This window comes from Rhinopithecus roxellana, chromosome 3, assembly GCF_007565055.1.
Source record: "Rhinopithecus roxellana isolate Shanxi Qingling chromosome 3, ASM756505v1, whole genome shotgun sequence".
Lineage (NCBI taxonomy): Eukaryota > Metazoa > Chordata > Mammalia > Primates > Cercopithecidae > Rhinopithecus > Rhinopithecus roxellana.
The window spans coordinates 35,665,667-35,691,159 of record NC_044551.1 but is presented as its reverse complement, the minus strand read 5'-3'; the positions used below and the strand labels follow the sequence as shown (position 1 = coordinate 35,691,159).

At 40.0% G+C, this 25,493-nt stretch overlaps 1 protein-coding gene across 1 annotated transcript in view; it reads left to right on the top strand.

Annotated features, from left to right (window-relative positions):
* The first annotated feature begins 306 nt into the window (after positions 1-306).
* SGCD (sarcoglycan delta) overlaps positions 307-25,493 on the top strand; it is a 1,039,631-nt gene continuing 1,014,444 nt past the window's right edge. Inside the window, exon 1 of the mRNA XM_030927837.1 lies at positions 307-362. The gene's annotated coding sequence lies outside the window, so the exon portion shown is untranslated. The remainder of the gene's footprint in view (positions 363-25,493) is intronic.

The following is a 25,493-nucleotide window of genomic DNA, read 5'->3' as shown; positions in this document are numbered from 1 at the left end:
GAGTGCTCTATGCAACATTGAATCAAGCTGCTTTCTCCTAACTAGTAAACACATTTATTTAAACAAAAAGATTAGTAATTTATTGTGCCCTACCTGACTGATTCACATAAACCATGAAAATAACATTTTCATAACCTAGGACTCGATGTTTTATTTTATTTCTGTTTGTTTGTACTGCTCTGAGACCTATGCTAAGAGACTAATAGCACTATCAGACTTCTCAGATCCAACATCATAAAACAATTTGTCTTGGAGTCATTTACTTTGTGGAAGAAAACATATATTGACTCTTTGCTGTAAATCAGAATATTACCCAGCTTGTTGTCATAGCTGAGGGTTTTCTCTCTAGTACATAGTGATGGGTAAGTTGAAAAGGACTGGTTCTTGGGATTCTTTCTTTTATGGAAAGAATTGCACTGTACTTTTATTTTACTCATAGATTCCTAGGCACGCCCCTGGCGTAGGCTGGATCCTTCTGTGTTCTTGTAACCCTGACAATATTTCTGAGAACACATTTATTCTGTTCTGTGTAACTTCTCTTTTATAGGGATCTCTCCTTCTCCAAACTGAATTACTCAGGAGCCGACTCTCAATTTGTTAATGTTTATGGTCCTGTTAGGAGTAGAGTATTAGATAGGTAGTGGGCATGCAATTGATTGCGGTTAAATACATGAATGGTTTTTGTCTTCTGTCATTTTCCTCTTCAGAGTCATAAGGAAAGAAATCGATAGAACTTTGGTGATTTAAAGTTAGGAATAACTTTTATCACCTTGCTGGTATTGGTATCTTGTCATTTGTTAAATTACAAAGTGTGTATATAATGGATAAGAATGATGAGGCTCTGGAGTTAGCCAGACATGGGGTCAGGTGTTCCCTCTCTGTGCTTACCAGCTGCATGACCTTGTGAACTTAACTGCCTCAGTTTTCTGATCTGTAAAGGGTGTAGCATAATAGAGAAAGCTGATCTCACTTCTGTACAGCACCACTGGTCAATCTTTGATCAGCATGCAGAAGTGTCAGTGGGTTAAGGAACTATTCAGAGAAATATAGCGGATTATCCATAGGGTACTGATTATCCATAGGGTTCAACTTTCACATGTGAAAGTTAGTTGGAAATCTAGAGGTCGAGAAAGTTTAAGCTGTTTCTTTTCTGAGACTTATTTCCTTATAAAATCTTTCTGCCTTGTTGCTAGATAGCAGCCTTTTAAAATTCCATCAGTTGATCTTTCTTCCTCTTCCCATCACACTCCCCAAATTGTTGATATCTTGACCGTGAAAAGAGACCTGTGAATATCACACAAAGCCCGGTTACTTTCAAGCACCATCCCTAGAGTTGTTACAGGGATTCATTGAGATTATGTTTACAAAGTGTTCAGTACAGTCCCTAGCACATAGTGAACCATTTAATAAACATTAGCTGTTGTTTTTATCATTGTTGCCCAGCCACAGTTGCAATTGCATGTGGCTAGAATTGATATAAAAACATTACTGGTTTCTGAGAAATGCAAGGTGTTTTGCAGGTATGGCTCATGAATATTAAACACTTCCCTGAGAAGCTGTCCAAGGAATGACAATCACCTGCACCACAAATAGTGAGTCTGAAAGCTTACATTGAAATCGGCATGAATAGTACATACTGGTGTGTGGGTGATGTCGACTATAGCAGTGACATGAGTTTGGCATCAAACTACCCCTCCTTGGAGCGCCTTAGACTTTGATTTTGTCTCAGGCTCCTGGGATAAATGCCAAGTTTGGGTGTGGGTCTGTATCAGGTATTCACGGTAAGCAGTGGGTGATACCAGTCTATCAGTCTTGGACCACAGGCCGACTCTATGCTGGAAGAGGCTATAGCTGCCACTTGGCTCATCAGTGGGGCTTCTGCCTTGGCATTGTATATTCTGTTTCAATTTCTGAGGAGGGTGGTGGCAAACATGCTGGTCTTGGAAACTTGCATTAAATTTAAATTACAAGAGATAGAGTTTATAGAATAATAGAAGGCCTAGAGCTGGCAGGGACCTCAAGTCTTAATCTATAGTAACAATGAGCCAATATTTATTGAATAGGTACTATATGGCAGGTACTTCACTAAGTGATTTTCATATATTCTAACTCATTTAATTCTTGCTATAGCCCTGCAAATTAAGCAATATTTTACCCATCCTTGTATGCAACAGGTACAGGCTAAATGTTTTGCATATGTAAAACCTCATTTACTCTTTATAACTTTCAGTGGGACGGGTGATATTTTCTTTGGAAATGGAAAGACAGAACATTGGAGAACCAAATGCCTTGTTTAGCCATAAATATTTACTAAGTGACAGAGCAGGATGATCAACCCACGGGTCTGACAGCAAAACAGACACGCAACTACTGTACTCTCCTGCCTTACCTGTTGCTTATTGTGGTTGAGGCCAAGAACTGAAAGAGACATGCCCCGGATTATACAGGATGTTGGGTGGGTCCTCTTCAGGATCAGAGTTCCTTCCATGCTCTCAAACTCTCTGTGTGAACTTACATGGCTTCCAGGGTTCTTAATAGTCCTTGATATGGTTTGGCTGTGTCTCCACTCAAATATCATCTTGAATTCCGAGATGTTGTGGGAGGGGCCCTGTGGAAGGTAATTGAATCATATGGGCAGGTCTTTCCCATGCTGTTCTTGTGATAGTGAATAAGTCTCATGAGATTTGATGGTTCTATAATGGGTAGTTTCCCTGCACAAGCTCTCCCTTTGCCTGCCACCATCTGTGTAAGAGGTGACTTGCTCCTCCTTGCCCTCTGCCATGATGGTAAGGCTTCCCCAGCCACGCGGAACTGTGAGTTCTCCATTAAACCTCTTTCCTGTGTAAATTTCCCAGTCTCTGGTATGTCTTTATCAGCAGCATGAAAACAGACTAATATAGTCCTCCTCTGGTGTTGTGAGTCATTCTCCTTAGTGGATACCTTGAATTGAAGTTTCCCATGTTTAGAACATGGGAAAAAAGGAAACAAAACAAACAAACACAAAATAATAAAGTTTTCTATGTTTGGCTTTATTCTGAGTTATGAGCAGAACCAGGCTGTAACAGCCATGGCAAAGTGATTTTCCTGATTGGTGTCAGCTCTGCAGATACCATGTGTATCTGTGTAAGCAGAGCTCTGCTTACCGCTGTCCTCACTAAATTATTGGGGAGGGAAGGGCAGTCTCTGTTTCCAAGTTATTGATGATTGAAGTCATCAATACTTTTATAACATTACAGAAGTGAAATTTGCAAAAAGATAATTTGCAAGTGTAGTTTCACATTTCATGTGGCCTAGACCAGGGTTATGGACCAGTTCTGGTCCATGGCCTGTTAGCAACCGGGCTGCACAGCAGGAGGTAAGTGATAAGCCAGCAAACATTACCGCCTGAGCTCCGCCTCCTGTCAGATCAGCAGTGGCATTTGATTCTCATAGGCACACAGACTGTATTGTGAATTGCGCATGTGAGGGATCTAGGTTGTGCACTCCTTGTGAGAATCTACTGCCTGAAGATCTGAAGTACAACAGTTTCATCCCCAAATCACCACCCCAACCCAGCCCAGTCCATGGAAAAATTGTCCTCCACAAAACTTGTCTTTGGTGCAAAAGGTTGGGGACCACTGGCCTAGACTGATTGACTGTGGCTCTTTTTTCTTCTGTATGGATATGACAATTCTGAAAGGCTAACTACCTTCTATTTTATGCCTTTCTTGTCCTCAGGGAAGTTGGTGGTCAGTTTACTGTGATATTTGGTCATGAGGTTGGTGTATTATTCTATGATCAAAAAGCTTTTCGAGTTATTTTTATTTTTATTTTTTAAATTTGTTTTAGAGTCAAGATTGTGCTATATTGCCTAGGGTGATCTCAAACTCCTGGGCTCAAGTGATCCTCCTGCCTTGGCCTCCCAAAGCACTAGGATTATAGGCATGAGCCACCACACCCAGCCCAACTTTTCAAGATTTGATGAAGCTTCCAATTTGTCTCAAACCCTGTTGTAATAAATTTGTATTATAGTATTTAGAAATTAGCCTTGGTTGAGCAAATGTTTTCAGTATCATAGCTAAGCGGCTGAAATTAATATTTCAGTTATGTAAAATGTAGAACATTATGGTGTTACAAGTGAATTTCATGCACCATCCCCTTCTCTCTCTCAACAGCTTTTTTCTCTATATTGCTTATTCATTGCATTCCTATTTTTATTTTCTCTTTCTGAAATGTAACATTCTACATAGGTGATATTAATGCAGAATAACCATTTATATTTATTATTTAAGACTTTTTTGAAAAACTGTTTCTGAGATTACAAGCAATGACACTGTGCTTGAAATCCCAGAAACATCTTTAAATATGCACATTCCGCTGCTCAGGGCTCGTGTACAAGACAGCACATGGGCAAGGACGTGCCATCTTCTTTGAATCTGTAAGTCAGCAGCATGCATATTTCACTGTAAAGAGTAATCATGGTGAGATGTTCGCCGTCAGGAAGTAAATGACCAAATTTATTTTTGATTAGTAAAGTGCTACATTTTGAGACATCTTTCCTTTCTTTTCTTCCTCTCCATCCAGTGGACAGGTCATCTTGTTTCAACTCTTAGCTCTGTATTGACCTCCAAATCTTAGTTACTATCACATACTTCTCAACTGTTATCAAATTCATTAGGTTGAACAGCTTCCAAGCCGTTAACTCTGCTGTCAGGAGGCAGGAGAAATTTTCCACAAAGTAACTTATGTCACATTTCTGCACATACATTTCATCAGGTTAGCTTATGTCAAAGCAACTTCCAGGAACAGATCCACAAGCAGATTTTATTATCCTCACCATCATCGTAATAATTTTTGAGATGTTTATCTCACCATTGTTATCATCATCACTCTCTCCATCACCCTCTGCATCATACCACCAACACCCTCTCCATCATCATCTCTATCACCTTCTCCATCATCCTCAGCATCACCCTCTCCATCACCTTATCCATCATCCTCACCATCATCCTCACCAACACCCTCTCTATCATCATCTCCATCACCCTCGCCTACACCCTCTCCATCACCCTCTCCATAATCCTCAGCATCACCCTCTCCATCACCCTATTCATCATCCTCTCCTTCATCCTCATCATCACTCTCTCCATTATCATTTCCATCACCCTCTCCATCATCCTCACCATCATCCTCTCCCTCACTATCTCCATCATCATCTCCATCACCATCTCAATCATCCTCCCCATCACCCTCCCCATCACCTTCTCCATCATCCTCTCCATCATCATCTCCATCGTCATCTCCATCATCCTCACTATTGTCCTAACCATTATTGTCATGTCTGCCAATTTTTGAGCCCTGACTATATGCCAAAAAAGTGTGCTAAGTACATTTCCTAACTATTTCATGTTATTCTGTAAGGTAAGTATTGTTATCTCTTCTTTACAAATATACACTTGAATCTCAAGAAAGTAAAATTATTTTTAAAAAGTCCCAGCAGGGCTGCACTGGAATAAGATGCTGCTTCTGTTTGATTCTGAAGCCCATGCTAAGTGTCATTATACAGTTATATGATTTGTTCTTTTTCTGACTACCCCTACCCACCCTTTACCAGGCTTGTTGAGGAGGGATAAAACAAATACAAGGCCTGACAGCTGTGAATGAATGCTGGCCAGCTTGAGCATGTGATGTCAGACAAATCACTGCTGAAATTTAGGTTATCTATCTGAAAAAAAGACAGCTGAATGAAATTATGGTTAATGCGTCTTACAGTCAAATTTTTTCTATGATTCTCTGACCTCTCTGCTAACCACTTTGGAAAACAGCAATAACGTCTTTGACTTTTCCTAAAATTGCTCCCTGATAATAACTATGACATCTTTCTTGCTTTACAATTTGCAATGTACCTTTGCATATTTTAACAACAATAGTAATAGCAAAAGCTGTCACGTATTTGGCACTTCCTATGTGCCAGGCACTCATTTAATCTTCATGGCAGCTCTAAAGGTTTGTTCTTAACCACAAGCTTGTGAGGGACCTAGTACATGTATTAATGCTACTAATGTACATATAATGTAAGTGATTCATCCAGGGTCAACCAGGGTACAAGGTCACCCAGCAGCTGACCCAGGTAGGACTCTGACCTAGTTTTATAAATCTAGAACCCACACTATTTCCATTAAACATGGTTGCCTCTCCAATAGTGTCCTATTTCACTTTACTGAAACATACCTGTGTATCATAATACAATTCATTGTAGTATGGCAATTTTTCTAATACTTAGTTCCTTATTTCTTGTGTTTCCAACCTAACAATGGCAGCATATATTAGGAATCAGGAGTACCCTGGGTAGGTTAAGTCAGCCAGTATATAGTCAGGAACACATCAAAAGGGAATGGACGTTACTTATATGGCTTGTCTTCTTTCCCCACTCCTGAATTGGCATTTGTAAAGGTAAACTGAGGCTGGAGCCGAACCAGGAACGAAGACACAAGGCAAATGGCAGTGAGAATAGCTTTTATTAGGGCTTGCGGGTGAGGTTCCTTGGTCCAAAGGTGTGGGCCGAGGAAGTCACACTGAGGGAGGAGGGTAGGGGCTTTTATAGCCCGAGAGGTAGGGAAGCTGGTTGTGCAAACAGGGCCTGGGGGGTTGTGAAACTACTAGGGCAGGAGTTGAGTAAGGGTCATGAGGAAGGGGTCTTTGGAAACTGTTAACCGAAACTGCTGTTTATGAACTTGTGGGATGCAGGTGAGCTGCAGGTCATGGGGGAGTGTGGTTGCCCAGCTGGAACTCTGACGCATGTAAGTCTGTGGGTGTGTACAAGGGTGAAGAGAGTCTTTAACAAAAGGCCTGCTATGCCGGGTGGTGCCGCCATGTCGGGTCTAGATCCCTGCCTAACAGCATTCTGGCCTCGGATCATTGCTACTGGAAAGATAATATGCTGAGAGCAGAAATCTTTGAATGGTGCTTCACTTTTATTCCAGAGCTGTACAGTTGTTTCTTTTGTTTTAATTTAATTCTTCAATTGAACTCTCTTGTTATTGGGATTAAAACCATTGTAACTTGCCCCAGTTTTTGATCATTTTGCTCTTTGAAGACATGATAGTACTGAATTTTCTAATTTCAGGGCTGAAGGAATTATAATGAAATCTGATGTCCTGGAAAAATGATTCTTAACCAGAGAGGCTGACCTCTTAGAGGGCATATTATCTGAATTTTGGAGACAGAAGGTGAGAGGGCAGAGGGACTACCAATTGAAGAATAAAACATATTTAGTATTCTAAAATAATATTATCAGTAATGGAAAGTAATGAATATTATTCTGTTAACTAAATTGTGGAGAGTCAAGCTTTATAAAAATCTGCTTTACTAGTAGGGCATAAGAGTTAAATGCTCCCAACAAGATGGGTATTCCTCTCTCAAGGTCAGAGTTTGAGAATGTCTCATGGGATTGGCCACATTCAAGAGAAAAATATAGGTATGTTCTCAGACACATCATTTGTAATAACCAGTATAAAAAAACTAAAGCAACATCAAAGAGAGTATGGCTGCATAAAGTATTATATCATAGAATGCGGTATTATTGAGCCATTGATGTTACTGAACATATGTGTTCATAATGGAATTTCTCTAACATACATTTTAAGTTGAGACAACGAAAATGTGAAGAACACAATGAATAGTATGATTCTTTGGGTATAAGAAGCAATGACCCCCCTACCAAAACCCTATAAAAACTGTAAACATCTCTCATTCTCTCCCTGCTTCAATTATATACCTTTCTCTCTCTCACTCTCTCTCTCTCTGTCTCTCTGTCTCTCTCCTATGCTATACATGTAGACAGACTTTTTTCTTCTTTTGGAAGGATAAACAAGAATTCTTCTAGTAGAATTCTTTGGAAAGAGAGACTGCAGGGAGAGAAACTTAAACTTTCATTTTGTACCTTTTTGTTTTTTGAAAATTGTCAAACTAATTATCCCCTTCTTTATTCAACGAATACTTGAAAGGCTGCTGTGTCCCAGACAGCATAATACTCTCTGTAAGATTGGCCAGATCCCAACTCTCAGAAAGTTAAATCAAGTGAGGAAACAAATGGTAATAAGAAAATATACAAAAGATAATTCCAGAAAGATCTAAGAGTTAAGAAAAATTTAAAGGTTATTAGATAATGATTAATAGGGGTAGGCCACTGTAGATAGAATAGTAGTTAGCTAGTACTCTGTAAATGCTACATAAACAACATCATCACCAACAAAAAACATCCCCAAACACAGGGCCTTTCGACAAGCATTTATTATCAGGCTGAATTCGGCAGGTCAACTGTGGCTCAGATGATTGAGGTTAGGCTTGGCTGACCAGAACTGTTTTGAGGTTTGGGTCATCTCTGCTTGTAGGTTGCAGGCTGAACTGAGATTTGCTCTGCATTTGTTCATACTGGAGGCTGAAAGGTCAGCAGCTGTTTAGGGAGGCCCTTTTCATGGCAGATCACAAAAGAGATCACAGAGTACAAAGGAGCCAAGCCAAAATGCTGGAGCCCATTGAAAACCTTTGCTGGCATCATGTCTGCTGATGTCCCATTGGACGGGGAGGGGGTGTCACATGACTAACCTCCGAATCAGTGGAGTGGGGAATTATATAGTCCATTCATGGGGACAGTACATGGAAGTGAGTGTTTTCTGTAAAAAAATTGACACCATCAGCCAAGGCCTTTCTGATAGTTGTGTTGGGAACTGAACAACAGCAAGACAGCCATGCTAAGACCATGATAAGATCTGGGGGGAGGCAGAAGAAATCATTCCAGGCAGCAAAAACAATAAATACCTAGAATTACTATCTAAATTCTCAACTTCAATTGATTGACTCGATTGGAAACCTTTTTAAAAAATTTTCTATAAAAATAAACTCTAATAAATGTTCTTTCAAAAGCGAGTAGCATGGGTTAAACATGTCTAAGATGCCTGCAATCTCAGTGCTTTGGGAGGCTGAGGTGGGACAATCACTTGAGACCAGGAGCTCAAGACCAGCCTGGGGAACATAGTGAACCCACATCTCTACAAAGAAGTTTAAAAATTAGCAGGCATGGTGGCATGCACCTCTTAGCCCAAGTTACTTGGGAGGCTGAGGTGGGAGGATCACTTGAGCCCAGGATGTTGAGGCTGCAGTAAGCTGTGATTGTGCCAGTGTACTGCAGCCTGGGCAATAGGGCAAGACCCTGTCGAAAGAAAGAAAGAAAGAGAGAGAGAAAGAAGAAAGGAGGGAGGGAGGGAAGGAAGGAAAAAGAGAGAGAAGGAGAGGAAGGAAGGGAAAGAGGGAGAGAGGGAGGGAGGGAGGGAGGGAGGGAGGGAGGGAGGAAGGAAGGAAGGAAGGAAGGAAGGAAGGAAGGAAGGAAGGAAGGAAGGAAGGAAGATTTGTGAATCTGAAGCCATATAGGCAATCTAACATAATCTAATATAAGCTATAGAGAAGAGGAATTATGATCATTCAAGTAATAGGACACAAAATTGAACTTTTCTTCTGAGGCATCAGGATGCAACTGATACTGCATGCCAAAGGAAGTGCTGGACCATATGCAGTATTTCAAAGTGAATACCCAAAAATCAATTGGATAATCGTTAAGCCTCCCACTCACATGGAGGAGTAATTAAAAAAAAAAACACAACAAAAAACAATGAAGAGATGTGTTTGTAAGGATTTTCTTGAAAGTACTGTGGTGGGATTCCCAGCTCCTCCCCACCACTATCAAATCCAGCAAGAAGTCTTTGGTGGTACCTCCTGGGAAGAAATTAAAGCTGTGGTTGGTGAAGCTGGAGTCACACCTGAGAACGCTCAAGCAGCCTGTGAAGGAGACAGCTGAGCTTGGGCGTGACTGCATTCCCTCTTACGGGCTCAGAAGAGTATGAGTCCTAGAGTCAGATACAGAACTTGTATCTGCTGGCCTTGGGTCATTTGGGTCATTTTAAAGGGATCCTGCCCATCAGGGTGAGGGGACTCGGACTGGAAGAGGCTGGGTTGTTCCTCCAGGGCTAGAAAATGTGAAAGGTAGAAACCAAGGGGAACTGCAGTGGAGGCACCTAGAAGGGAGAGGCCATAACTGTGCTCATGAGAGATAGAGGGTGCATTAAAAACCCGCTAGTCTCAGGGAATAGGAAGCCATCAAAGGAGAGTCCAATCCACGTACATTCATCCCTCTTCCTGTCCAACCTCTGCCATGTACACTTGAACAGTGGCTACGTGAAGAAGAAGGAAGTAAGCAAAGAAGAAAGCTGAAGCGCACCACATCCCTTCTTCAATGGCAGCTGTTTATAGCTGGCTGTAGCTGGGGGTGTGTTGGAGAGTGAAGGGGTCCTGGCTTTGACAGAAGAATGGACTATGTGTTTACCTGCTAGACTAGCTATGGTAATTCCTCAATCAAATCTGATATTGAGTGAGAATGATTAAAAAGCTTCCTAAGAATGATTAGAAATGCCATTTGATTCCCTGCATTTTTATCTGGGGTACCCTTCTGCAAAATCACAAGGCAGATTTTAGGGGTAGAGATAATAAAAAATAAATTCACTTTCATGATTATGTCCCTTTGAATCTTGTCCAACCTACACATTACATTAAGAATTACCAGAAGATGGCAATTGAAGCATTGTGTTAGGGATTTTATAGATATTATCTCATTCACTAGAACTCTATAAGGTAATTACAGTTGTCACCATTTTACAGATGAACAAATTAAAACCAAGGGAGTCTGAGTGATTGTCCAGGGTCACAGAACAGTGTATGTCAAAGCTGGGATTCAAACCAAGTCCATTTCACCTGACTCCAGAGTTGATGCTCTTAGTGGATCTGACTTTGTTCCCTCTGAGTAGCCAGCCCAGTGTGTGTAGAAAGTGACCAACCATGCTCTCCCAGGCTTCCTCTCCAATCCCCAGGCCAAAGGGGCCCCACTTCTACAGCCCATCCTTGAATGACCGGGTTGTGGTCTGTTCCTATCCAGGCCACTCTCCTGAACTTGTTCCTATTAGTCATGCATGGCCCCCTGAACACATGTGAATGCTAAAAATGATCTTTCACCACATACATGTGTGACTTAGCAGATGCTTCATTACCTAACTATTGGCAGCTCCATGGAAGTGGGTCAGGCTGCTGGTGTGCTTTCCATGGGCTCTCATCTCTTGCTGTGATTTTCACCAGTGTGGCTGAGGAGGACCCTCCATAGGGCGGCCTGAGGAAGGCATGTCAGTTGCCTGAGCTTCCCCCTGGGGATCCATTCTGCTCATACCTATAGAGAAATCATTGCATCTGCTTCTCACCCAGTGAGGCCCATATTGGCAGTGGCGCCTTGTTAAAATGAAGGACTGTCTTCTGCATTATAGATAATGTGAGACAAACTACATTTTCTGCTTACTGATAATATGCTTTGCTGAAGATAAGGTCCAGGGAAAGTTCTTGGTAGGTTTATCCTGATTCAAATCCTGTTTTTCAGGAATAGCAGTTTTGAAGATTGTTTTTATAAAGGGAAGGGACAGGAGGAGTTGTGGTTTTGTTTGGCAGGAAGTACAGTGGAGCAAGTGTGATTTTGAAAATAACTTGCTAACCACAATGATAATATGCATACCTGAAGGCTGTTGACAGAGTATTAAGGCTGTCCTGGTACCGTGCATTCGTGCAGCATCTGTTGTTCTAATTACTAACTTCTGCTAGCTTGCTTCCTACTTTAAAGCAGTCTTACTAAGCCACGTGCACTGTTTCCCAAACGTCACCCGTTCAAATTCCATCTTCCCAATGGGTGCTCTTTCTCTGTACCCTTTGTGCTATTATTTGTTTAATATATTTATTTGACAGATTTTTACTTCTTCTAAGAAATAATGTCTGAAATCATGGGTATGGTGTGTCAGTCATATATGTATTGTATATAGAATTGTATAGAGAGAATTTTATGCCTGTAAAATGAATGTATATTGAAGAATATGGACCCCTGCAATTCTTAAAATCTTCCAGGGTTTCACCAGTGGTACTTTCAGTAGTACTGTTAGATGATTTTCACTGAGTTCCATTTTTAGAGGAGAAAAACAGGTGAGGGGAAAGCTGGAGATGGGTGGAAGGAAATGAAATTTGTATTAGGAATTGTCTATGTTATCCTCCAGCATGTTTCTTACATTTTATGAGATAAAGTAAGAATTTAATAGTGGTAGTGTTTTTGTTTTTGTTGTTGTTGTTTTAGTTTTTTTGTGTGTGAGTTGTTTTTTCAAAGTATTTTGAAATAGTTTTGTTGTGTGGCTTCTCATTTACTCACTCATTCCTGCATTCATCTGTGCAACAAATGCCTGTTGAGTATCCACTCTGTATTAGACACTGAGATACAATAATGGAAAAGGAGCTCCCTGTTTTTGAGGGGCTCAGAATCCTGACTGGGAAATGGGTAAATGAATCAATTGTCATGCTCTGGTGGAAAAAGTGCTAAATCAAGGTGTGAACCAAAGGCTGTGAGAGCATGCAGGAGTTGGTGATTGACAGTGTTCAGAAATGTTAGGCTATGTTAGTCATGGCGCTGGACTAAATCACAAAAAATGAACTGGCTCCAGAACCCCTCCTTTTGAGTTCTGCCTTTATTTCACAGAAAATCACTTGTCTCCTACAGGGCTGGGAGAGATGAATGTTGCGCCTTTCATCCAGAAAGACCTATTTGACCTTGAAGTGAATCACCTCAAAAATTCCTCTTCATTTACATGTTGTCCTTTTATGAAGAGAGGCCGGCGTGGCTCGGTGAAAGAATATGTCCCCGATGTCCTTTTCAGATCTCATGCGTCCTCCTGGATTGCTCTCCGGAAAGGTTTAGTTGTTTAATACTTTTGCCATGTGCTTAAAAAGACAACCAAATTACTGCAACAAAGATAAGTATTCAAGGATGTTCACTGCAGTATTGCTTATGATAACAACTAAAAGTATCCTAAATAACCATCAGTGGAAGATTGAGTAAATACATTACAGAAGATGCCACAAAAATAATATCAAACTGTCTTAAAAAGATGAGTAGGATTTGTATATATTGACTAGGAAAATTATTCATAATATATAAAGTAAAAAAATGTAAATATGCGAATTAGAGAATCACAAGTATAAAATTATATTGTTTGTGTAAAAAAAATTGAGTTAATACAGTCTATTGCATACAAAGTATGCTGGAATGTATTCCAAACTGTGAGGAGGCTATTGTGGAGAAGGTGGTATGTGAAGTGCTTGAAAGGAAATTTCACATTCTTATTTAAGCGTGCACCTGTATTTCATGCATTTTAGATTATTTTTACAAACAGCCAAAAAAAAAAAAAAAAAACCAAACAAAAAAAACTGAATGCATATTCAATTGTATAAATGACAAAAAAAAAAAAAAAAAAGAAAAAAAAAATTGGAAGGGAGACTTGCCTAGCAGAGGGACAACATTCCGGAGGGTACAGTTTCATGAGTCTGGTTCTTCCATTTTGCTTCTAAATGGTTGAATGGTAGCCAGGATGGAACCCATTGTCTTCCTTCTCTAATTCGAAATCTTCTCTCTTCCTATATTCCCCAGTTTTCAACCTTGGCATAGTCCTGGAAGATTCTTCTTTTCCTTATTTACTTGCATTCTACATCCAGCTAGCCTCTAAGTGTCTTTCATGCATTGTCATTCTTTCCTTTTTCTTTGTTATTCTTTTGTAATATGTTGGTGTGGCCTATTGGCATGGCCTTCTTCCCAGTATCCATCCATTATACATTTGTACTCATGGCAGAGTAATCATTCAAAACACAGAAGTAGTACTTTTTGTTAGACCTCAAGATTCTACGTGATGTCACCTCACCAATTCTGTCCTTTCCTACGCCTACACAAGATTTCTTTCACTCCTTAGGCCATGCTTTGTCCTTTTTCTCTTTCATTTTTTATTCATAGGACTTACTTCTCCATTTTTTTCTACTATGTAAACTCTTAAGGTGTATTACTTTATGTTATAGCTATGGTAGTTGTACTACTCTCGTTTTCTCATGCATTCATTCATAGTGTGACTTCTGGGTACCTGGTATTGTGCTGGGTGCTGAAGATACAACAGACCACCACACCCCTCTGCCCTCCCCAGGCTTAGGCAAAGCCCAAGGAGGCAAGCAAATCATATTTTACAACTTGGGAGAAGCACTGGGGGAAGACCAAACATAGTACCAGGAGAATAATAGCAATGGTAGGGTGGGCACAAGAAGGAGGGGGTGGTTAGGAAAAGTCTGGTTGAGGAGTGACATTTAATTTGGATTTGAAGAGCATAAAGGAGACAGCCATAGGCTGTAGGGGGCAAGGGTGGATGGGAAGAACATTCCAGGCAGATGGAATATCTCATAGAAGCACATGTTCAAAGACCTTGGAGCAAGAAAATGCTTAGCTGTATAAGGATCTGAAAGAGGAGTTTGGCTGGAGAAAGATGATTGAAGGGTACAGTGACAGAAGATGTTAGAAAAGTAGTAGCCTTAAAAGTTAGGACTTAAAAGTCATGTTATGAATTTGGATTTTATTCTGAGGGCAGTGGCATGCTGTTGGAGGGTTTGAAGCAGGGAGGTGAGATTATAAATCCAGCTTTATCCCTTTCTGCCTTCCCCCCAGAACCTGTCACAACATCCTGCATATAATTGTTTCTCAGTAAGTACTTGTTGCATTATTGAATGCTGTGACTGTGATTGATTATAGAATTAGCCACATGTCAGCATGGGATGAATTTAGTCCCCTTTATCAGTTTTTATCACGCAAGCTCTGTAAGTTCATGAAAAGGTAACTTTCTTAGTAATCTCCTATTTTCAGTTCATTAATCACATACTGAATGATAGCTCCGGTTTTGCTTTAGAAAACATGTGATCTCTCTTAAATATTCTGGATATTTGAACATTCATTTAAATCCCACTGAGAGGTTTTAATTTTTTTCTTTAACAAAATAAGTTTGAGTTTTAGACATCAAAAAAACACAAAAGTGCTCCTGTCATCTGAACCACAAAGCATATGTATTTGTACTGACTTAGAACATAAGTGGACCTTGGCAATTTGTACATAAAGAAAATGAAGCCCAGAGAGTCTAAGTCCCTTGCGTGCAGTCATTTAGTTTGTTAACACTCAGATTTCCTGGGTTCCACCATGCCCTGCCATGTTGCAACTCTCATTTTACTGGGGTATTTCTTTTTTTCTGGATTTTTCCTATTTTTAAGACAGTGACTTGTTCTGTCACTCACTCAGGCTGGAGTGCAGTGGTGCCATCATAGCTCACTCCACGCTCAAACTCCTGGGCTTAAGTGATCTTCCTGCCTCAGCCTCCCAAGTAGCTAGGACTGTAGGTATGCACCATCATGCCCAGCTAATTTTTTAATTTTTAATTTATTTTTTTTTAACGGAGTCTTGCTCTGTCGCCCAGGCTGGGGGACAGTAGCATGATCTCAGCTCACTGCAATCTCCACCTCCGGAGTTCAAGTGATTCTCCTGCCTCAGCAGGGGCTGGGATTACAGGCATGCATCAACGTGCCTGGCTAAATTTTTTGTATTTTTTAGTAGAGATGGGGTTTCACTATGTTGGCCAGGCTGGTCTTGAACTCCTGACCTCATGATCCGCCCACCTTTGCCTCCCAAAGTGCTGGGATTACAGGCTTAAGCCACTGTGCCCAGCCTTAATTTTTTATTCAGATGGGGTCTCCCTATGTTGCCCAGGTTGGTCTTGAACTCCTGGACTCAAGCGATCCTCCAGTCTTAGCCTCCCAAAGTACTGGGATTATAGCCATGAGCTACCAAGCCCAGTCTTTTTTTTCTAGATTCTTATCTAATGCATGATAATGTTGATAAGCAGACTGCCTAATAATTATTAGCATTATTCTCTTTCAATAAAAGCTGCTTATTCAATTTTTAAGAAGACGTAATTGAGAAGTTTCTCCTGTTTATGTTTTGTGGACAACATGTAATAATTAGGAATCTCTTTATTGCAAGTGACAGAAACCAAATTCAAAGTGGAGAATACTTGGTTTCCATAGTTAAGCTATGGGAAGTAGGGCTGGCTGCAGGTAGTATGGGGTCACAGCACTTCAGAACCTGCCTCTTCCTGGGAAAAGGCAGCAGTTTCTGTTTGCACCAGTGGATAAATGGAAAGGGGGAGCAATTCATTCTCACATATAAGGAGGGTGCTGTTTCTAAGGGAAGGGAGGGACGCTGACACAAAGCAACAAATGTTGGCCACACTTTAGAGAAAACAGTCATTTAGAATAGTAATCACAGTAGCAAATATTTGTGTAGCACTTTGATATTTCCCAAGTGCTTTCATCTTCACAAAAATCTTCTGGGTTTCAGGAGGGACAGTCTGGCTAGCGACAAGTGAATAAGGTAAAGAGCAGTGGCAGCCAGGTCAGAGAGACACAGGGAATGCCAGTTCATCAGACATACAGGGGTGGATGGAGCAGAGGTCTGTCCAGATCTAGAATCCCTGCTTTTGTCCATGTAGTGTTTTATAGGTGCCCTGTTATAATGAGTCCTTTACTTCAGATATATATTGGATTTTTCCAAATGAATGTTATTTTGGAACTAAGTATTCCAGATATAATAGATAAACAACTTAGGTAGCAAGGTTTTAAGTTATTAATGATTTTCTGGGTACTCCCATTTTTTTTCTAAGGGGTATGAGTTTTTATTTTCCTTTCTCTTTTCCCCTTTTCTCCTGTCCCTACTTCCTATTAATCCCTATTGAAATGCAAATAGAGCCTTTTACCTCTCTTTCACCAGACACTTCCTGCAGGGCAAGTTTATCTTACTATGTAAATCAAGTCAACAGTTGATTTACACACCAAAGCATGCCCACTGTGGAACTCTCACCCACCAGGAGGTTACCTCTAGTGCTACTAGGTACAAAGTAAGTAAGTACTCTCTACTTAGTAAGTAGTGCTATGCTACTGTCTCCCACCTGGGGAGTTTTTGGCCTAGTCTTGCCCACAGGGTGCCAGTAGTCACCCACTTGACCTCCCAGTGGACAAGGCACCTGAGCTAGCATGTGGAACTCCCTACCCTTGCTCACCTCCTCTCCTGCCTTTTTGAAGTGTCCACTTCTGCTCCAACAGTGAAGTAGTACCCTTTAAGCAGGAAGCCTGTACTCCTTCCCTTAAGCTAGTTTTGGAATAAATCTTTCTTTATGCCATACCTTGCTCCTGTTAATTGGACTTTGTAAACAGCAAGCGAGTAAACTGCATTTTAATTACAATTTATTATTTTTTTCATAGACATGGGATCTCACTATATTGGTCAGGCTGGTTTTGGAACTTCTGGCCTCAACTAATCCTCCTGACTTGGCCTCCCAGGGTGCTGGGTTTACAGGTGTAAGCCACCATGCCTGGCCTGCCCTGACTTCTTGAACAAACATCTTTAAAAATGCCTGTGATGTTTTAGGCCTGGTACTGAGTATGTAGGATTTAAACTTGAACAGGGCATTGTCATTGCCCAGGAGAGACTACCAGGTAGTTGGGGAGACAGATATGTGAACAGATGATTCTAATAATGGGGTAATTGCTAAGGAAACTCTATTCCAAGATGGCAGGAGGACAAAAGGCAGGGAATGTGTCTAGGGGTAAGTCAAATAAAACTTCCTGAAGGAGACAACATTTGGATCATGTCTTGAATAATATTTAAGATTTAGTGCCTTTTCTAAGCCTTTGAGTTTGTGAATGGAAGAAGAATGCTGCAAGCAAGGGGTGTAGTATGTGCATAGGCCAGCAGAAGGTCATGATGGCATGACCGGAGCGCAGGATGTGGTGGAAACCTGAGGGTGGTGTGAAAATGTTGTGAGGGGGAGCATGAAACTGTTTCCTTACCCCAGAGTCCACTGTAAAATTATAACATACATGTTGATAGTTGAGTTCTAGAATGCTTGATACAAGTTGGAATCAGAGTTTTATAATTATGCCTCACTTCTCAAGGACCCAATTTCTGTTTGGAGCCCATTTTCCTGTTCAGTTAACAGGTAAGAGTAACAACTGAGGAAATTTTATTCGAATTCCACAATGCTGGATTTTAACGTGACTCAAAATCTTGGGTCACTTCAGGATATTTTGGGTTTTGGAGGCCAGCCTGCTAGCTTTATTTTAGGACTGTTGCTGTAGAAAGCATTTTTCACAATTTTCAGCAATTTCTACCTATGTGTAAGTAAACCCTGAATCGGAGCTCTGCTGGGGCACTTTGGTAACATTCTTTCCCCTTAAAAATGGAAGCAGAAATCAAAGACTAGGAGCCATTTTCCCTTTGTCCTTGTTGTGGTTTCCTACTGTTGCCATAACAGATTAGTGCAAATTTAGTTACTTAAACAACACAATTTATTTTCTTCCTGTGCTGGAGGTCAGAAGTCCAAAATCCATTTCACTGTACTGAAGTCAAGGTGTTGGCAGGGCTGGTTCCTTCTGGACACTCTGAAGGGAAAATCCATGTTCTTGGCTTTTTTCAGTGTTGAGTGGCTGCCGGTATTCCATGGCTCATAGTCTCTTCCTCCATCTGTAAGACATATCACTCCAACTTCTGCTTCTGGTACCACATCACCTTCTCCTTCACAGACTCCTCCTGCACCCTTGTGATAGGCACTCCTGGGATGACATCAGGCCCACCTAGATGATCCAGGATCATCTCCCCACCTCAAGGTCCTTAACTTGGTCATATCTGCAAAGTCCCTTTTGTCACAGAAGGTACCACAGGTCCAGGGATTAGGTCAAGGACATTTTTGGAGGCCACTATTCAGCCTTCCACAGGTCCCTGCCAGTTTATGCATCCATAAGCTTTGGTGGCAGCAGCTCTGGTACCTTCTCAATCACATTGATGCTGCACACAGTTCTGTAGTTGAAGTTTTGTGTACTTTTTGTCTAATTTGCATCTAAATGCTTTTGAATTTACCATACAGAACCATTCAAACAAGGAATTCAGTGATCTAAATTTAATATCATTGTTTGTTAGAGTTTCTTAAGACTGCTTGACAGTGAGGGTAATATTTAGCATTAAGTTGCCTTAGTAAGTTTAAAGAAAGAAAACATTTATTTATTTATTTTTTGAGACAGAGTCTCGCTCTGTCGCCCAGGCTGGAGTGCAGTGGCCGGATCTCAGCTCACTGCAAGCTCCGACTCCCGGGTTTACACCATTCTCCTGCCTCAGCCTCCTGAGTAGCTGGGACTACAAGCGCCTGCCACCTTGCCCGGCTAGTTTTTTTGTATTTTTTAGTAGAGACGGGTTTTCACCGTGTTAGCCAGGATGGTCTCGATCTCCTGACCTCACGATCTGCCTGTCTTGGCCTCCCAAAGTGCTGGGATTACAGGCTTGAGCCACCGCGCCTGGCCAAGAAAACATTTATTTTTAAAGAGCTAGAGTGAGTGATTGATCTCCCATGATGTCTTGTGATGTCTTTATTGTGTTTTCAGGGCACCTCCTCTGCTTTATATTCCTGTTGTTTGTATACATGATTTGTCTATTAGACTGTAAGCTTCTTGGGGATGGGGCCCTTTCCTGATTTATCAATCTATTTCATAGAGCATATAACACACCTGAAATATGATTAGATGCTTTGCATGTATTAATGCTCACAAGAAACCCATGAGACAGAGACTCAGAGGATATATAACTTGCCCCAAATTAGACAACTAATGAGATACAGTGCTGATACTCAAACATACTCTGACTCCTGCGTCCAAGCTTTTTCCAACTGTATTATGCTCCTTTTGGCTACTGTGCTCTATGCTGAATGAATTATAATTATTGCTTTATAGCTAACACAGCACTTATACATACCTCATTAGATGCCCATTTAAAAAAAGACAGGCAACTATCACTTGCTTCTTTATTTTAGAAATAAGCAAACAGGGTCAAAATGGTCAATATGTCAATGTATTCACTCATTCAGTCTTTGATTATGCAGGCATTCGCTGAACTTCTATGAGGTGCCAAGCCTGGAGTATGCCTTGGGAAACAGTCGTAGACAGGGAGAGAACTCTGTTCCCTCAGGGAGCTTATGATGCTACAGGGAACACAGCATTACCTGGGCCAGTTCTGCTCCAAAGGAGAAGTAGAGTGTTTTGTAGAAACAGAAAATAGGGGATTCAATCTGGGTCATCACAAACACTTTGCTGGCCAGGGTATATTAATGAAGGCAGTTTGGTTTCCAGTAACAGAAACTTTATTCAAAAAAGCGAAAACTTTTGGGTAGGTATTGACTTACATTGCTGAAAAAAATTTCTGGATGTAAACTAGCTTCTGACTAGGTCCAGAAATTTATATGATGTTATTAGAACTCTATTGGATTTATTCTTCACAGATTATCCTACTTGACTACAAAGGTGGCAGTTGGGTAGTGATATGCCTTTATTTTTCTTAATGGTAGAGACCCAGGAAATAAGAGGGCAATTCTTTCTTGATAACTCCGAAAAACATAGTTCCTTAGGGGGACTCAGTTTGGCCCTGTTTGGACCACATGTCCAAATATTACTATGGTCAAGGGTTCCGAGTACATTGGACAAGTCAGTTTGTCCCCTTTGAGTCTCATTTTCCTTATCTGCAAAATATGAATAACAGTTATTATCCTCTTCACAGCTTTACTGTGGGAAACAAATGAGATAATGTGTGTATGCATTGAACACAGAAACTGGCACATAACAGACACTGGATAAATATGGTTATTTTAATAATTATCAAAGGTAATATTATAAAATCTTTAGGATGGAAGAAACCACAGAGGTGAAGTCCAACTCCAGTCTTCCTTCAACCCTTACTACCTGAGTACTACCAGAGCACTTTGGCTAGACTGTGCCCTTTCCGTGCTGCCCCTGCCCCCCAACCCCCTCAGCCCCACTATGCGGGAAGCAGAGCCTTGTACTCGACTTTGGAAAAGGATAGTTTTCTGAAAGGCAAATTTTCTGAGATTTTTCTGGCAAAATGTCTGCTAATCTTATGAGATAAAACTAACCAATATTCCTTACAGACTCACAGAGTTAGTATAGTCAGTTATACTATGGCATGAACCACATGTTTTTAAAAATCAGCACATTATGCAAAGTCAGCCAATAAAAGCCAAGAACTTATGGGAGAAATGGGGTTATAGGCACCACAATCACACTTCATCAGTGAAACATCAAAGGTAGCAACCTCATAAAAACACTACTATAACTTTATCCATGGATACTTCAATAAATATGGTACCTTTGCTTGACAAAGATCTGAAGTGCAGTTGTTGGAGATGGACAAGAAAAGGGTTCCTGCTTGTGAGTTGTTGGGAAATGGTGGGACAAGCATTACCAAATTTGGTGATCTTTTGCAGCCTTAAATTCTGGAACATGGGTTTCTGCCTTTTAGAATAGGTCTTTCATGGCATACATTTATAATTGATACATATTTCATCAAAGTTGTAAATCTGGTCTAGTATATAACCACCTTCTTGAATTAATATCTATATTGTTGCTAGAAGTTCTTTTATAGCTTTCTTATCTGCATTTTGGCTTCACCAAACAATTGAAGGCTTTGGAAATTTGTAGTGTTTTTCTTTTTTCTTTTCTTTTTTTTTTTTTTTTAAGGCAGGGTCTAGCTCTGTTGTCCAGGCTGGAGTACAGTGGCACAGCTATGGTTCACTGCAACCTCCACCTCCTGGGCTCAGGCAGTCCTCCCACCTCAGCCTCCAGTGTAGCTGGGGCTATAGGCACATGCCACCACACTCTGGTAATTTTTGTATTTTTTTGCTGGAGATGGGATTTCACCATGTTGCCCAGACTGGTCTCAAACTTAGGCTCAAGTGACCCACCTCACTGAGCCTCCCAAAGTGCTGGGATTACAGTTGTGAGCCACGGTGCCCAGTCATAGAAATGTTTGAAACCACCAAATCTACCTCTGTTAGCAGTGAAAGGGGCCAAGTACTTTTTGCATGATTTGGCCATTTCTGCTTATGGTTTTCTTATATAGATGTTGTTTTCTTTTTGTGAAAAAGGTTGTTTCTGAGTTTTTTGTTTGTTTGGTATTCAATCCATATGCTCAATAATGTTTCCATTTCTTCTATATGTACAGGCCTTGCAGGTCCTTACTGAATTCGCAACACTGAAAGTTGTTCCAGCCGTAGACATTTTCTTGAATTTTCTAACATTGCCTCTCATGGTTTGTAATGTGGATTTCTTTATACCTATTGCTCTAGAGACACATATATTCTTTTGTTTATTTTAAAATGCTCATTTTGAGTTTCTTCTCAAATCTTACAGCTTTCCTTTTGCATGTACTTCTTGGCATTTTTTGAAACTAGATACTTAGACATGAAGGGAGTGTCGAAAGGGCATTTTTTATGTTGACTAGTTCACAATTGTCAGAGAAAGGCAAAATACAGCATTCTAGGATAATGCACATGATAAACTGATTGCTGGTGGATATTTGAAGTGTATGTTTTATGTCCTGCATGGCTTAGTTCAGCTGAGTGGAGATTTTGTGTTCCCGCAGCATAGTAGTTTTTGGTGGAAAAAAATGAGTTCATGCAAATGCAATAGTCTGTATTACACTTAAATTGTTTCCTAACGTATCAATTGCATTACCACAAATTTTCCTTTTCAACAGAAGAAATCCAGAAACATTGTCTGTAATTGGAAGAGAAGAGAATAAAACCCAGGATTTCTAGCTTAGTCACTTCTTCCCCCCATACAGCAGTGCTTAAAGGGATACCAGCTTTGTGAACATTCAGTATTTAAAATATAAAGAAATGTATTTTTAACACGGAAATGCCAGAGCCTTTGCATCTAATTTTATTACTTCGAGAGGTTATAAGGCTACACATTTATTTTTAAGCTATTGCAACGACTGTTTAAAATGCATTTGGAACAGTTTTGGTTTAGCCTTCATCTCCAGACCCATTTCAAGGTATATCCTAAAATTGCTTTTACTATTTTATTATCAGGTCTCTAACAAGTCTTTCTGCTTGATTATTACTTTTTTCCCTGACTCTATCTGATTCTGAAACATTTACTAAAAGAGCTAGAGTTTGTGAACATATTTTATATACCTTAAAGAATTATACTAACAGAAGTTGCTACTTTATGTCTTTGGCAATAGTCACTCAAAAATGAATTACCTTCTTCAGATACAAGCTTTTCCACCATTAAGAATTTCTAAAATAAAGGGCCAGGGCCTTTAAAGCCAATTCTAAAAGAAGATCCCTCTAAATAAATTGAATTTTGTTGGGAAAATTGTATTGCCATATCTCTTGGAATAAGACTCTGTGATCTCTACCGGAATGTCTGTTTACTCTCATATTTTATATTCTCCATATATATTTTATTCCTACCTGATAAAACAGAATTGTCAAAACTTGAGCACTGGTTCCATATTTTAATTTTTTGAAAATATTTATCCACGTGCAGACTCCACTTTGGGAGGCTGAAGCAGATGAATCGCTTAAGTTGAGGAGTCCAAGACAAGCCTGAGCAACATGGCAAAACTGCATCTTACAAAAAGTACAAAAATTAGCCAGGTGTGGTGGTGCATTCCTGTGCTCCCACCTGCTTGGAAGACTGAGGTGGGAGGATTGCTAGAGCCTGGGAGGTTGAGGCTGCAGTGAGCTATGATCCTGCCATTGCACTCTAATCTGGATGATGGAGTGATATGCTGTCCAATAAAAACCAAAAAAAAATTTTATTCAGAACTGTTTTTGAAATCTCTTTTGTTGTTTTAAACCTAGTATGTTGTTTCCACACTGTGCTCTGTAATAAGTATCCTGCATTGTTCTTATTTGTTTTCTCATTATTCTCATCTTACCTTAAAAAATGTTGTCTGTGTTGACCATCACGTACATGTTCCTTTATAAACCTCTTGAGAATCTGTGTGAGAAACTTTGTGGACCAGATAAAGAAATGTTAGACTCCTGGGCCGTAGCACATATTTATATCTAATTTGTCTGAAAATGGCCAGATTGACCTTTAGAATAGCTGTTTAAATTGACAGTCCCCTCAGTAATTCTTGCCCTCCTGCATCCTTGCCAACACTTGGTATGATGTGATTTTTCATATTTGCTTTCGTAGTGGGTATGAAGGGATATCATATTTTAATTTTTTGATTTGTATTTTTTTATTAAGAGTAAATCTGAGTACTTTCTAATAACTACTGGGCACTCACATTTCCCCTTTTATGATTTTCCCATTTATATAAACTTTGGGGCAATTTTTAACAATTCTAAAAGGACACACGCTAATTCACTGAAGAAAATTTTATTCTTAGACTTGCAGGAATTAAGACACTAGAATAAACCTAGATATCTCTTGGTAGATTTGGATGATATGCCCATTTTTTTTCTAAATGCACAGGAACAATGTAAAGAAATTCTGGATTCTCTGTTTCTCCATCTGATTATAGCATGGAAGATTAGCTCATTGCATGACACCAAGTTCTTTCCCCTAAACAGCTTGATATGGCCACTTTTTAAAAAGACACTGGGGAAGCTTTGTGGTCTTTAGAGCCATATTGTGTTGTCTACATATCTGAGTAAATTTTATGTGCTCCAGCAGGATTTGATTTCAAATAGTTAGAAAATACTGTCTTTGTGAAGTCAATTAAAGAAGTGACATAGATGGTGTGTTCTTTTTCTTTCTCTGTAGCAGAACTCCTGTCAGAGTTCCTGTATCTTAATTGGCTCTATTTGAAAGGAAAATTCGAAATCCCCTGCTGCAGTATAAATGTACTTATTTATCCCTTGAATTTCCATCTGGTGCCTTCACGACTACTGAGAATTACTTGTCTTGCTGCTCTTTGGAAATGAGATGCAGTGGCATTTGAATTGATGAGAGCACCAGCACCTCAGATGAGGTGGCATTCCATAATGATGGCAGGTTGAATGCAGTTTCATTAGGTGGAAAGGTGAAAGCATGATTTCTAGAAACACACAGTTGAATATGAATGATTTATTCAATTAAAATTGATTTCTAGCAGTGATTCTCAAACTATTTGCATTCATAATATACTTTGGAATAAAGACAATTTTTTGACCTCTTATTTGATGGGAATAAAAGACCCCAAAGGACTCTGAGAAAGATAACACTGTATGATATAATGAGTCTGACATTATCAAAATGTCTCTCACACTTTGTACAAGCACCTGTAATTATCACACCACTGACTTGGTCATTCTTCAGCACAGTGCTACAATTTGAGTATTAAGGTTCACCATGCTGGCTTATTTTTCTCCTGTTTGTATATTTAAGCTTTTACTGTGTGTTCAGTTTCTTTCACAAGTCAAGTGAAACTTTCAATTTTATTAAAATGATAGAATTTTAGGCTTAGAAATTACTATAGACATCATCTGGCCTGATCTTTTTAGAGAAGTCAGGTTTCCTAAAAGTCAAGAAGCAGTTTTAATCAGTTTCTTAGGTTTTAGGAAATTATCAGAAGGGAAATATCTCCTTGCTGTGGTTTTGTTGAAGATTTTTTTGGTAAATAAGACATGGAGTCATATGGGTCTCCTGACTTCAGGTGCTTTGGGGATTCCCATCACACCTCATGAACCCTT